Source organism: Ricinus communis, chromosome 10 (genome assembly GCF_019578655.1).
Source record: "Ricinus communis isolate WT05 ecotype wild-type chromosome 10, ASM1957865v1, whole genome shotgun sequence".
NCBI classification, from domain to species: Eukaryota; Viridiplantae; Streptophyta; class Magnoliopsida; order Malpighiales; family Euphorbiaceae; genus Ricinus; species Ricinus communis.
The window spans coordinates 1,630,320-1,644,713 of record NC_063265.1 but is presented as its reverse complement, the minus strand read 5'-3'; positions in this window follow the sequence as shown (position 1 = coordinate 1,644,713).

The following is a 14,394-nucleotide window of genomic DNA, read 5'->3' as shown; positions in this document are numbered from 1 at the left end:
TTCTCTATATAGAGCTTATCAACTCTTCATTTGAGGTCGATCGACTAACCATGATGGCCCATATGTTTTCATTTTTTGCTTTTTTGGCATCTTTTAATGTATTCTTTGCCCTTGTTCAGTTTTAAACCTTTCTAGTTATGTAATTGTAGTTGTAGGCGGGTTGTAATAGCTAGGGTTTTCTTTTCTACCTTATTTTTTCTATTTTTTTATTGCATGTTAACCCAGTATATAATTACATGATTGATTGATTAATGGGCTACCTAGACTTAGGGCTGAAAATTGATCCAATATGAATTTGATAGTCTAATAGGTTAATCCACTTTAATTGGGCCTAACCCTAAAATTCAATTAGACTAGTAGGCTTTGATATATTTAGTTAGGGTTTGAACTTAGTTAGAGTTGAGATCACAATAAATGGGTCTTCTCATAACAAGTCTAATAGGCTTAAATGCTGGAATCCAAAGATCATAACATGTAACTGGGCTAGAATAGGTGGGCCTTATACATAATTGGTTAGTAAAATTAGAATAACTTAATACATATTAGGCTTAAATAAAATGGGCTAGACTTAGATGTATTATGTGTTATTTTTGTGTGCCCGTGTATAAAATGCTTGCATTTATAAGGAAAATTTTGTTAAACAATAAATTTAAAGACTAATATACACAAATAAGGAAGTCAGCTTCCGGATCCATCTCTAGACTCTATGGCTTAAGCTTCCTTATAGAATTTGAGAAAAGCCACTCATTAGTAAAAGTGTCTTGGTGATTACCTAGGTGGCGACTCTTATCTCCGCGTTAGTCTCGCTGACTAGTTAGCATGTTCTCGAGTAGGTTGAGAATACTTACAATGTTGTAGTTTCTAAAGACACTTAGGTTCACGCCCGAAACCGCTGCCTATAGTGGCGACTCCATTAGGGATAAGAGAAGCTAATTCTGGTGTATGTTTATTTTTAAATTTGTTATTTAATATATTATTCTTGTATCACTACACTTTCACACACTGTACACATTGGTCCCTATAGCCCCGATGGCGTCGGCTAGTGGTTCTTTGGTTGCACTTGAATCCTAAAATTGCAACACTGGCTACCATCACTCATAAGTAATGAGTGTATTTTTTTCGTCGCATGGACTCTTGAGTGGAGAGACGAGCCAAGAAATAACACTTTTTGCTTGTGGGAGCCTTTTATCCTTACCCAAGACTCAGCCTATAGTAATGACAGTAGTAATCCCCTAGGTGCCCTATTGCTTACTATATGATATGTTTCTCTTTATAAGTACTTAAGCCCAAGTATTGGAAAGCCTTGGGCCAAGAACATGTGGAACCAGGCCCCATGCCAAAAATATACAGGTTTTTATGCTTTGAGAGATTATGGCATGCGTGTTGAGCCTATTATCACTTGTTGATAGAAAGCCTAAGCCAAAAAACCTATAGAAGAAAGTCTCACCATGAACCGTGTGCGGGAGAAATAAGGTCAGAAGGATGCTTTGTATAATGACTCTATATGTGCTAACCATTTCTCTTTGTCCCTTTGCATAACACGTGCATCATGCATCCCATGTATCTTTTAGCCATATAGATTTATCACCTTTGGTTTGGATAAGACAAGAAGGGTGTTTAGAAGACCTATTCACCAACAATCGCGACAATCAAGATAAGAGCCTAAGTGATGGGCTATTTATATAGCTACAATCTAAGGCAGTGAACCTATCGATGCAAACTAGCACTAATGACGAGCATCAATGTCGTATTCTCGGGAAACGGTGATCCTAGAACTACTCCAGCGTCTTATGTTATCTAACCTTAACTAAAATTGATGAAGTTACTATTCTATGATTAGATGCAAGCTAAGTGATTTGCTAAATGTCAAACAATCTGCAAATGTTTAGTAAAACAATCAAAGGAAGAAAGCAAACCCAAGGGGACCTAAGCTAGTTGGAGTTTAGTGAAGGTAGAGATTAGATTGATTACCAATTGTGATTACCCGTAAGCAGATTCTAAATTGAATTCGATTTCCCTCTCGAGAACATCGAATTCCTAAACTTAAGAACCTAAACGACGGAATATCTTCCTAATGATTGATTTTAGGTTAGCCTTAAGATTAATCCACTGCTATTAAGAGTTGTTAATTCTTAATCTGGCTAGTTAATTACCCTTATCTCTAAGTCATCATTAATCAGTTCTTGCTATTCAAATTTCCAACTACTAAATGAATTTCTCAATTACATAAAGCAATCTGAACAACACAATTCACAATGTCTCATGAATAATGCGATATCTTATTAATAATGAAAGCAAGAAGAATACAAGCATTGATAATCAAAATTTCATAAACATTGAGTGCAATCCAATAACAAAGGAACCCCAATGGGTTCAACAGTTCTAGCTACTCATGCTAACGAATAACACAAAATAAGGAACAAACACAGAAAAGAAAATTGAAAACATGTACACCCTTCTTCTTCAAGTTAGATGAACAACCCTAAATCTCCAAATCTGAATAATGAACCTCAAATTGCCTCCTGAATGCCTCCAAATCCACTCTTGATCTTCAATGTGATCCTTGAACCACTGAAATCTGTCCTTCAATATGCAAAATAGTTTCCCAAAGTCGAATATCGAAGTCTGAAAAAAGGTGGCTCGCGCGCGTATTTAAGATCTAAAGTTAGAAAATTGAACCCTAGCAAAATAAATCGATTTTGCATATGTAAATGTCCCAACACAGTCGTGGTCAAGCCCGTCTTTGGTCAGGCGGAGTCATGTTGGACCTCAGTCCCAGCCTCTTCTCCCTCGCTAATCTTTGAGCCACCACGGGCCATGATGGAGATCGTGGTGGCCTCGAAAACTGTGCCAAAAGGTCACTTTGAGGGTCAAATGTCGATGGTTCAGCACGGCCAGAGTCCAAGCCATGCTCAACCTTGAAATACTAGCCTTTGCTCAATTTTAATGGATTATAGTCCGTATTCGCACGTATCTCCCTCAAATACTAATAATGTCCATCGATGATCACCTAAAACATGAAAGGAACAAAAACACAGGTGATTCTGGCATAAAACAAGATAACTATGCACAAAAATAGAAGTAATTAGGCATATAAATATGTGTGACACAATGCATATCACCAAGAAGTCCATTACTTTCAAAAATGGGCCCATGTGCAAGATATTGATACTATCAAGACTGTAATCATGGTTGACCTAAGAATTATGATTCGAGAGGAACTCCAGCAAGCTTTGGCTGAGATTTTCGAGAAACAGACTATTCAAAAGGTGCTACTACCCCTGCAACTGTTGCTGCTACTACTCATGATGTGGAAGCACATGGTGAGCTTCTCTAGAATCAAGATGACTACATGCTAGAAGAAGCTAAGAAAGAGTAGGTTCTTACTGTAAAAGCCATTATGGAATCTGAGATTTTGCAGAGTCTGACTAAAAGACTTGACAAGATGCAAGATATACTGAAAGATCAAGGTTTAGATTTAACCTTTAATTTCGATGAACTGATGCTGATTAGAGAAGACAAGTTTATCTCCCAAATTTTGTATGCTTGAAATGCAGAAGTTCAATGGAACTGGAGATCCAAAGGTGCACTTGAAGTAATATTCTACTGTCATGAGTACTACTCATTTGGCTAAGACCCAAATCATTAAGCTGTTTGTACTCTCAATAGAAGGGCTAGCTGTGAACTGGTACCATGGGTTGGAAAGGTCCATCAAGTCTGATTGGAAAAGGCTTTGTGATGCTTTTGTGCAATAATATGACTATAATGCCTACCTAGAAGTCTTTATAAGGGATTTGAAATCGACGAAGCAAAAGCCTAATGAGTCATTTTCTGCCTTCTTGACTAGATGGAGGAACAAAGCAATTCTAATGAAGAACAAGCCTTCTTAAAAGGATCAAGTTCGGATGATAGTCTGAAATATTCTCCCATTTTGGGTGGAAAAGTTACAAAAAGATGAATCCTAAGACCTTTGCAAGCTTGTATGATGATGGCTTACAAGTAGAAGAAATAGAAAATGCTAAAGCTAGTTGGAACATGGAAAACTTTCAAGCTAGAAAGATTGAAGACCTACAATCTGAGGATGATGAAGCTTCACAAGATTTAACTCTTATTTTAGACAAAAACATGATTATGCTTTTAAGGTTAATGATATAACTTTCATTTTTGCTTATTTAAAATTTATCTTAATGGTATTTTGCATGAGCATGTTTAACATTGGTTCTTTTTGAGTTGGTTTATTTAATTTAGGCACATATGACAATCCTAGGTATATTTCTACTACACATAATATAACTCTTAAAGAGAGAAAAGTGAGAGAACAAAAAAGAAGAGAAAGAAAATATAGTATTTGATATGAACGATTGAATTCAAGGTAGAAAAATTATTCAAAATATTAAGGGCAAAGTAAGAAGGTCGAGTTCATCCTCCATTACATTTATTACAACCTTGAAGTAGGGACCCTCGAAGATTAGAAGATATTAAAGATTGGTGCTCTAACCCTAAAATGCAATACCTATTGCATTTGACTCCAAAAAGAAATCTAAATCGAAAATGCAAGACCTATTGCATTTGACTCTAAAGGGAAATCTAAATCGACTTAGAAACTTCCATATCAAAAAAGAAAAAGAGACAATAAAATTATTATGCTCGAAGATGCTGAAACAAGTTCAGACCTCGGAGGTAATAAGTTCACAAGTCAATTTATATTATTTCAGATACTATCTTTTGAAAATAAAAGGAAAGGAAAAATAGAAAAATGGATCCTACTCACTAGATGACCTGTATAGGCTAGTTAGGCAAAATTTAAGGAAAAGTGAAGAAAAAATAGTTGACTAGAAAGCGTGATAGGACTAGTTGATAACAAGAGTAGTATTATATGAAATAGAAAATGTACTAGTTTGTGCGAGATTAAATGAACAAAACTTGATTAGAAATTTTATCAAACTTGCACATCAATTTTCATTTCTTGTGCACTGCTAGAAGGATAAAACAAAATAAGAAGTGAAATCTATGAGAGTTGAATAAAAGCAAGATCAATTTCTTTAACTCTCATGCAAGAAAAACACAAGAATTGGTAGCAATCAAGTCTCCATCAATCTTGACATCATCAGCAAAACTAGAATCTTTTTTAGCTTTTGTTCAAGAAGTCTTGTCTCAGGGGAAGTCTTGAAAATCAGTGGAATCATCTACAAGCTTGACAAAAGAGACTGCATGTACTCAAGTGACCAAATCTGCAAAAAGAGAAAAGAGAAAAAAGAATACACTAAGCTGAAAACCCAAAAGGACGGCTTTAGCAAAAATAGAGTCTGCTAAGTTGAAAACTCGAAAGAGCAGCTTAGGCAAAAGTTAAGACTTTAGCCTGCTAAGTTGAAAGCCTGAAAGTATGGCTTCAGCAAAAGTTAAGGCGTAAAAGTAAGAAAACAAAAGATATTTGGTTGTTATCTGCATGAGATTGTCACGAAGCTAATTGTCATTGCACAAGTATCACTACAGCCCCAAGGCAAAATAATTCAGTCCTCACATGCTTGAGTTAACTCTAGATATGCACGTCATGTCGTCACCATGACTTTCAGATTTCTTATATGCATCATCGTCTTTATTAGGCTCCATGTCATATGCCGAAGAGCAAGCGATTGAACTCTCAAAGTGTTGATATTGATGGGCACCAGAATGCCTCTATCGAAACTAAAGGATGATTTTTAGAGATATATTATATGGCATATATAGCATGTATTTCATGCACCCTCATTACTTTTTGCTTAATATAATCTATGTACACTTGTATATGTACCACTATCCTTTATAGGAAAATGAATAAGAATCTCGCTACAACAAGTGTTAATCTACACTCAATTTACTTTCCCAAGTGGAAGTTCACAAGTTTACATCCTAAAGTAGAAAATGATTAGCTCATTCCTCAAAGTCGAAAATCATTTTACTTCCCGAAGCAGAATATCATATCCCAAAGTGGAAGATCACAAGCCTATTCCTAGAAGTGGAGAACCAGTTCAAGTTCTAAAGAACAAGTGTACTTCTCAAGTGGAGATTATCAAGCTTACTTTCCAAAGTTGAAGATCATCGATTTATATCCCAAAGCGGAATGATCATCATCCTCGAGTAGAATACAATCAGTGGAAGATCATCAATTCACATTCCAAATGGAAGTTATCTAAGAGAATGAAAGGCATACTAGTCCAATACCTGAAAGTGGAGAACTTACCACAAGTCACAACCCGAAGCACAAATTACAACATAGTTGCCTTTCAAAGTAGAAAATAACTAAAAAGCTAGAGGGAAGTCTCTACAAATTTTTATCCTTGGGTGTAGTCCCTAATTCATATGGGCATGGTCCACAAATCAATGGGCATGGTCCCTAAATCATCGAGCGTGGCTCCCAAATCAACGGGCGTGGTTCCCAAATAATCAGGCGTGACTTCCAAATTAATTGGCATAGTCCCTAAATCATCAAGCGTGGCTCACAAATCTGACGGGCGTGGTCTCTAAATCATCGGGCATGGCTCCCAAATCAGATGGGCGTGGTTTCCAAAACATCGAACATGGTTCCCAGATCAGACGGGCGTGGTTTCTAAATCATCGGGCGTGGCTCCTAAATCAACGGGTGTGGTCCCTAAATCATCAAGCGTGGCTCCCAAATCAGACGGGCGTAGTTCCCTAAGTACGCAAAGTCCTCAAAACCCCAGTGGAGCGAAATCGGCAATTTCCTTATGGAATGAAGTCCTAAGCAGGTGAAGCCCCCAACCCAAGCACACGTGGCACCACATCAAATCATCAAACAAAGTTCGACCTTACGAAGCATGGCTTATACAGCTCAAATATCCTTTTATCGTATCCTTGATGTCTATAATTTATCTCAATTTATTTAACATATTTGCATGCTCATAAATTTTGATAAATCGGGGATAGCTGTCAACACCTCTTTTCCATATACGGATATCGAAGGAAAAGATAGAAAGCCCTATTATGAAAGTTACTGCTTTCTCATGTCTCGAGAGTTAAAGGAGAGGTGAATCTAAGCCTAGGATCAAGGTTAATCCAGCTAGAGTTATCTTTTTGAAATCAATTTGGACCTAATTGTCCGAAAAAATTAAGTTTGGGGGTCAAGACGGTAGTTGTTACAAATTTAAGGCCCTAATTGCAAGTTTTTCATAAACTTTTTCCATGTGGAGCCAATCCGTTGTATATAGAGCCGGCTGTACATAGAGCCGATCGGCTGCACATAGAGCCAATCGGCTCTACACAGTGCCAATTGAGATTTTGACACTCTATGTCATTTTTTGGGACGACTTTACGTCCAGATATAGATTCTAGAAGGTTTTCTTGACAATAATCATTGTTTAATCGATAATTATTTAAAATTTTAAAAATAAGATATTTATCGATATTCCTAAAATCTATCGCTTTCTTTAGGGTTTTCTTTGAAACCCTGCCTATATAAATAGAATGAGGTGTTTAGGGTTTTAAGAGGGAGGCAAGAATTGAGATTCGATCAAGAGTAATATTAAGAGGGAAGAAACTTTGAGAAAGAAGAAAAAGAAAGAAAATCAAAAGAAAACAAAAGAAATTGCACTATTGATCGTAATCAGAATTCAAAGACTCAAGTCACTCAAAAAAGAAGGATTTTAGGAAACTAGCCACTTAAGAAAGATCATTTTTGGAAAATTCTTCTAAATCACCGAAGGTTTCTCAAAGCCAGATCCAGTTCTGGATTCCTACCCAGTTTTTGATTCAACTGCTTTCTCATCGCCTGAGATTCGCAGATCTAACATACACGGTGACAACCTGAGGGTTTCTTCCCCCACACATCTACATTCAATCATAAAAACTGGTTCTTTTGTTTCTTTTTTTGTCTCTTATTTGTTTTTACATTATTTCTCTTATAAACATGATTAGGGTTTTTATCTTTGATCAATATTAGATTAGGGTTTTTTGAATATGCATGTTAATAGGATTTTGAATCTGATAATAAAACTAGAGTTTTTTCTTAGATCTGATGTTTTATCGATTAGGGTTTTAGATTTACTTAAAATATGTTATAGAATTAATATTTAGTTTTAGTTAATATAATTTGGTAATTAAACCTAAATAAAAATATAATTCTTTGTTTTAATAACCTACTGTCAATTTATAGGATTTTACGTTTTTAATAGTTTAGGTTTTTTTAGCTTCTATAATTTTATTGTCTTTTTTTAGTTATTTTATCTCATTCTAATTTTTTTTAAACATATGTGCATGTGAAAATTAGCTCTGGAGTATGAGATTGAACTGGCGAATGGGGGAGAATCGAACGAAAACTGACTGAAATGCATCCCTCAACTCTAGAGCCGATCGTCTTAAAATAGAGCCAATTGGCTCTATATTGAGTTGATATAATCTTCATACACAACCGATAGGTTAATCATGTTGGCCCCTATCTTCTTTTTGCTTTTTTGGCATTTCTTAATGTATTCTTGGCCCCTGTTCAGTTTTAGGCCTTTTCGATTCTGTAATCATAATTGTAAGCAGGTTGTAATAGTTAGGATTTTCTTTTCTGCCTTATTTTTCCTTATTATTTATTTTTGTTTATTGCATGTTAACCCAGTACATGATTATATAATTGATTGATTAAAATGGGCCACCTAGACTCAAGGCTGAAAACTGATTCAATACGAATTTGATAGTCTAATTGGTTAATATACTTTAACTCGGCCTAAACCCTAAAATTAAATTAGCCTAGTGGGCATTGACATATTTAGTTAAGGCTTGAACTTAGTTAGAGTTGAGATCACAATAAATGGGCCTTCTGATAACAAATAGTCCAATAGGCTTAAAGGCTGGAATTCAAAGAGCATAACTTGTAATTGGGCTATTATAAGTGGACCTTATACATATTTGGTTAGTAAAATTAGATTAACAACTTAAATACGAGCTAGGCTTGAATAAAATAGGCTAGACTTAGTTGTATTTTGTGTTGTTTTGGTATGTATGTGTATAAAAGGCTTCCGTTTATAGGGAATATTTTATTAAATAAAAAAATTTAAAAACTAATATACATAAATAAGGAAGTTAACTTTCGGATCCATTTCTAGCCTTTGTGGCTTAAGCTTCCTTATGAAATATGAGAAAAGCCACTCATTAGTAAAAGTGTCATGGTGATTACCTAGGTGATGACTCCTATCTCCGCACTAGTTTTAATGACTACTTACCATATTCTCGATTAGGTTGAGAAGCGTTATAGTGCCGTAGTAGCTAAAGACATTTGGTACGCGCCCGAAACCGCCACCCATAACATGCTAGAGAAATTGATACCTATAATAGCAGAAAATAAAAAAGAAGAGAGAGTCGGCTCACCAACCAGAATATGGAAGGTGTGAGTCATGTCCATCCACCTCTTAAGCAGAGCATAGACTGAGGTATGATCGACCCTCCTAGTGACTAATGGGAGTGTGGCCACTAACCGATGGAAGTCGGTGTCTCTAATTTTGGCCTAAACTGAACTAGGAAGCTCGTCAAACCACTAGCGCACACCATAGAAATTTTCGTCGAACTGGATCGACACCACATCACCCTAGAAGGTAAACAATAGGTATTTAAACATCACATGTATATAAAAAGACTTCAGAGAGGTAAGTATATGTCTATCTAATGTTATTTTTTGCAAAGAACCTCAAAAAACCTTTGTTTAGCCTATGCACAGTCGGTTTGCACTGTATAAATACAAAAAGCCAATCCGCACTGTATAGTGCCGATTGGTTATATGCACTATCGATCGGCTATACGCACAACCGATCATCTACACGCCCAGCCGATTGGCTATATATACAACCGATCGGCTCTACAGGCTAGGATTTCAAACTTTTTCTTAATTTTTCGCAATTCTTCATATATTTTGAGCAAATAACACCCATACCAAGTTTTTAAGTCGTAGAAAATGAAGTTTAAGCTAAGAAATTATCTCTTTGATGGTTAGAAAAGTGCGATGGGTGTTTAATTTTGCTAGAAGAGGAATCTTTTCTCCTTTCACAAGCCCAAGATCATTTTTGCCGAAGATTGGAGTGGAAAACTCCCAATTTAGTGCGACTAGGATGCATCCAACGAATCTAGAAGATGAGCTTGCCATTTTGAGATTGATTTCGTGAAAAAAGGTTAAGAATTAAGTGAGAAATCAGAGAAAGGTCAAAGAGTGCTTTAGAGAAAAAAGTGAGAAAATGGATAGAATAAAACAAGTGTGGATATAAGCCTACTTATATATCCAAAGCAAAAGGGAAAAAATGTCATTTAAGTCCCCGACTTGTAAAAATCAAGTTTTAGTCCAAAAGGTTGGTACAAGTATGCAGAAGATATATAGAAGCCCGATTGGCACCCCGAGGGAAATTTTTTTGAGAAAATTACAAGTTTGGTCCCTGACCCAGCAAAATTATGTTTTAGTCCCTGGATGGGCCAAATGCCAATATAGCTTTCGGAAAGCATTAAAATGAATCGGCCTATGCCCCGAGGTGAGAAATTTCAACTCAAGAACCTAAAAGTGGAAAATTATCAAATTGACCCAAAGCGACGAACTGTTTCCTAGAATGGAAAATAGCGAGAGAGAAGTCTCTGCAATCACCAATTCAATAGGCATAACTCTGAATCTCATGAGCGTGGATCCCAATTCAACGAGCGTAGTTCCCCGAAAAGTAGGTAAAGTCCTCAATCCAAACAAGCGAAGTCTTTAAACTAGGCAGGCGAAGTTCTCAACATAGGCAGACGAAGTCCTCAATCTAAGTAGGAGAAGTCCTCAATCTAAGCAGGTGAAGTCCTAAACCCAAGCGGGCATACTCCCCATTTTGAATCAGCAATCAAAGTGTGATCTTACGGGGCGTAGCTTCTACAGCTCACATATCCTTTTACTATATTCTTGGTGTCTATGATTTGTCTTAATTTATTTAACGCATTGCATGCTTATAAATTCGAAAAATCAAGGGCAGCTATCAGCACGCCTTATCTAGATCTAAATATCGAGGAAAAAAATAAAAAATCCTATGATAAAAGTTACTGCCTTCTCGAGTCTTGGGAGGTGAAGGACAAGCAAATCCGAGGCTAGGGTCCAGGTTAATTTAGCTGGAATTACCTTTTCAAAATCAATTTAGACTCAATTATCAAGAAAAATAAAGTTTGGTGGTCAAAATGGCAGTTTTCATAAGCTCAGGGACCTAATTACAAAATTTTAAAACTTCCTCTACATAGAGCCGATTAGGCTTTTTGCACTCCAATGTCGTCTTTTTCGATGATTTTACATCCAGATATAGATTTTAGAAGGTTTCCTTGACGATAATCATCAATTTTATTGATAACTATTTAAATTTTAAAAATAAACTCTAATATTTTATTGATAATCCTAAAATCTATCGCCTCTCTTAGAGTTTTCCTTGAAACCATATCTCTATAAATAGAAAGAGGTAGTCAAGGGTTAGAAAAACAATTAAGAGCTAAGTTTTGGTAGTAAGAAAAACTAAGAAAGATATACATATAAAAATATACAGAGAAAAACTATAGAGAAAAGAAAGAAAAAGACTATCGTTCTTGTTTGAAAATAGAAGATTCAAGCCACTAAGAAAGAAGGGTTTTAGAAAAAAAAGCCACTGAAGAAAGAATCATTTTTTGAAAACCTATTTATAAATCGATAGAAGATTTCTCTACATCAGATCCAGCACTGGATTCCTACTTGGTCTTCGACTTAATTGTATCCTCATCACCTGATACTCGCAGATCTACCAACTATGATGACAATCTAAGGGTTCCTTCAATTATGCATCCATTATCATCCTAGAAATTGGTTTTTTCATTCCTTTTTGTTTTCTTTTTATTATCTGTTTTTAGAAACATGATTATGATTATGATTTATGATTAGTATGATTATATTAGGGTTTTGTAAATATGCATGATTATTAAATTTTGAATATGATAATAAGAACTCTAGGGTTTTAAAATATAATATTTTGCCAATTAGGGTTTTGGATCTAATTAAAAACACGTCATATGATTAATTATTTGATCTATGTTTCTATTATGATTAGGTAATTAAGCATGTTTAACATGATTGCTTGAATGATTTTTTATCTGTTAATTTACTATACTTAAGAGTTTTTTTATTAATTTAGGGTTTTAATCGTTCAATCGACTCCTATTGTTTTTATTTTAATATTTTTATTTTGTTTTCTTTTATTCTAATTGATTTCTTGTTGGAAAAATACATGCAGTGGCGCAGCAGAAGCTCGAAACATTTTACATCTCATGGAAATTAAGGTTACAAGTTATAATTGAGGATTTAAGTTAAGAAAGAAAATAACTTTTCTTTTATGAACGTGAAGAACACAAAGAAAAAGACTACAACCTTTGAAGAGTAGAATTCGATTCTTGATTATTGATAATGTTTCTTTGCAATTGTAAATCCTATAGATTATCTCACATAACCAAACCTCAAGCAAAGATATTCAATCCCTGAAGATAAAGAACTTATTCTCAACTCTCAAGTTTTCTACTATGATAATCTTGTTATGATAGTAAGATATTGATGATCTTTATTCTTCTTCTTATGATAATAGGAGTAAGAAATTCTCTTATATAGTGTTAAGGATTCATAATCCTAAACACAATTGTACAAACACATGTCATTACAAAACTCTTTTATGATGACATGTGTCAAGTAGTATTGACACATGTCATTATAAAACTCTTATGTGATAACACGTGTCAAGCTGTATTGACACGTGTCATTATAAAACTCTTTTGTGATGACACATATCAAGCTATATTGATACCACGTGTCAAGCTACTTTCTTAACACATGTCATCATAAAACCTTTTTGGTGATGACACGTGTCAAGCTACTTTCGTACACATGTCATCATAAAACCCTTTTGGTGATGAAACGTGCCAAGCTACTTTCCTAAAACATATCATCATAAAATCTTTTTGTGATGAAACATGTCTGAATGCTTTCTCTATATATGTCATCATAAATCCTTTTATGATGATACGTGCCAAGCTATTTTCATGACAAGTGTCATCATAAAACTCTATTGTGATGACACGTATCAAGCTGCTATACAAATACATGTCATTACAAACTCTTTTGTGATGACATGTGTCAAGCTCCTTCAATATATAACACTTATATATTATACATTATCATTAGTTTGATATTTATGGACTTTAACATTAGAAGATGCAAGTGTTCCTACTCGAGGTACAAGTCAAGTCCATTGCCGTGTTTAAGTTGATCTTAACGTGTGTGACTTTCTAGATCCATTATTAATTGGTAATGGAGATTTAATATTAAACTTTTTAATATTAATTAAAACACTTTAATCAACTAAGCGAACAATTAAATAATTGTTCCTCAATCATTTTCATAAATTATATATGACGTCTAGTAATATATTATAATTATCCAATTAATAATAAAGGCATTGATCATCCATGAACTATTTATTTATGATTACTGTGTAATTAAATCCTTCCATTGAACAATATTTCGATCAATTGAGGATCATGGAATGGTCAAATCCACTAACTTGATTCTATGACCAAATCTAAGAGACATCTCGACTAAATATGATTAATACAAAAACTCCTTTTCCATTAATCATAATTATCTCGGCCAAGGATTTCTTAGTCAAGATGTTATTGAATCGCATAGGAAATTCCTTGTTGATCAACACCTGCCTCCATGCATATGCAACTAGAGGCACTATCTGGAAGTACCCATTCTAGGTATGAACGGATACCTAAAGCATAAGCTAGTTCCAATTACATATTCATGAGACAACTCTGCCACCTCAGGTCCGAGGATTAATTACACCATCATAACTTAATAATGAATAAGTAATTTAAGTAAATCGTCCATGTGATTCATTTTTTCTTCAAGTCATGTTCAGTCAACTCATATCACAAGTGACCCATAATGATTAACTTAGTAACTCATACTAAATGGCATGAGACTCATCATCCTATATATATATTAGTAACTCATACTAATCATAGGATTAAATGCATTATGTTGGTCTTTCGGATTAAAAATGTATAATATTTAATCCTACAACCAATAACTATTCTATAATATTTATTCTAAAGATCATCTGTCGCTCATATTCTCAACTCTTGAGAATGGAGTCTTTAATAAATATTATTAGACTCATTCAATAATTTTATTACTAAAAAAATGAATGATAGACAACTATTATTAATAAAATGACATTCATTACATAATAATATCACAATGTATGAACCAAAAAGTAAAAAAGTCTAATTGGCTTTTAGGACATACATCTAACATATCTTTGTCTGCGCATGGAAAATTTTGCTCTGGGGATGCAAAATACATTGAAGAATCATTAAAAGTCCAGCCTAGAACCC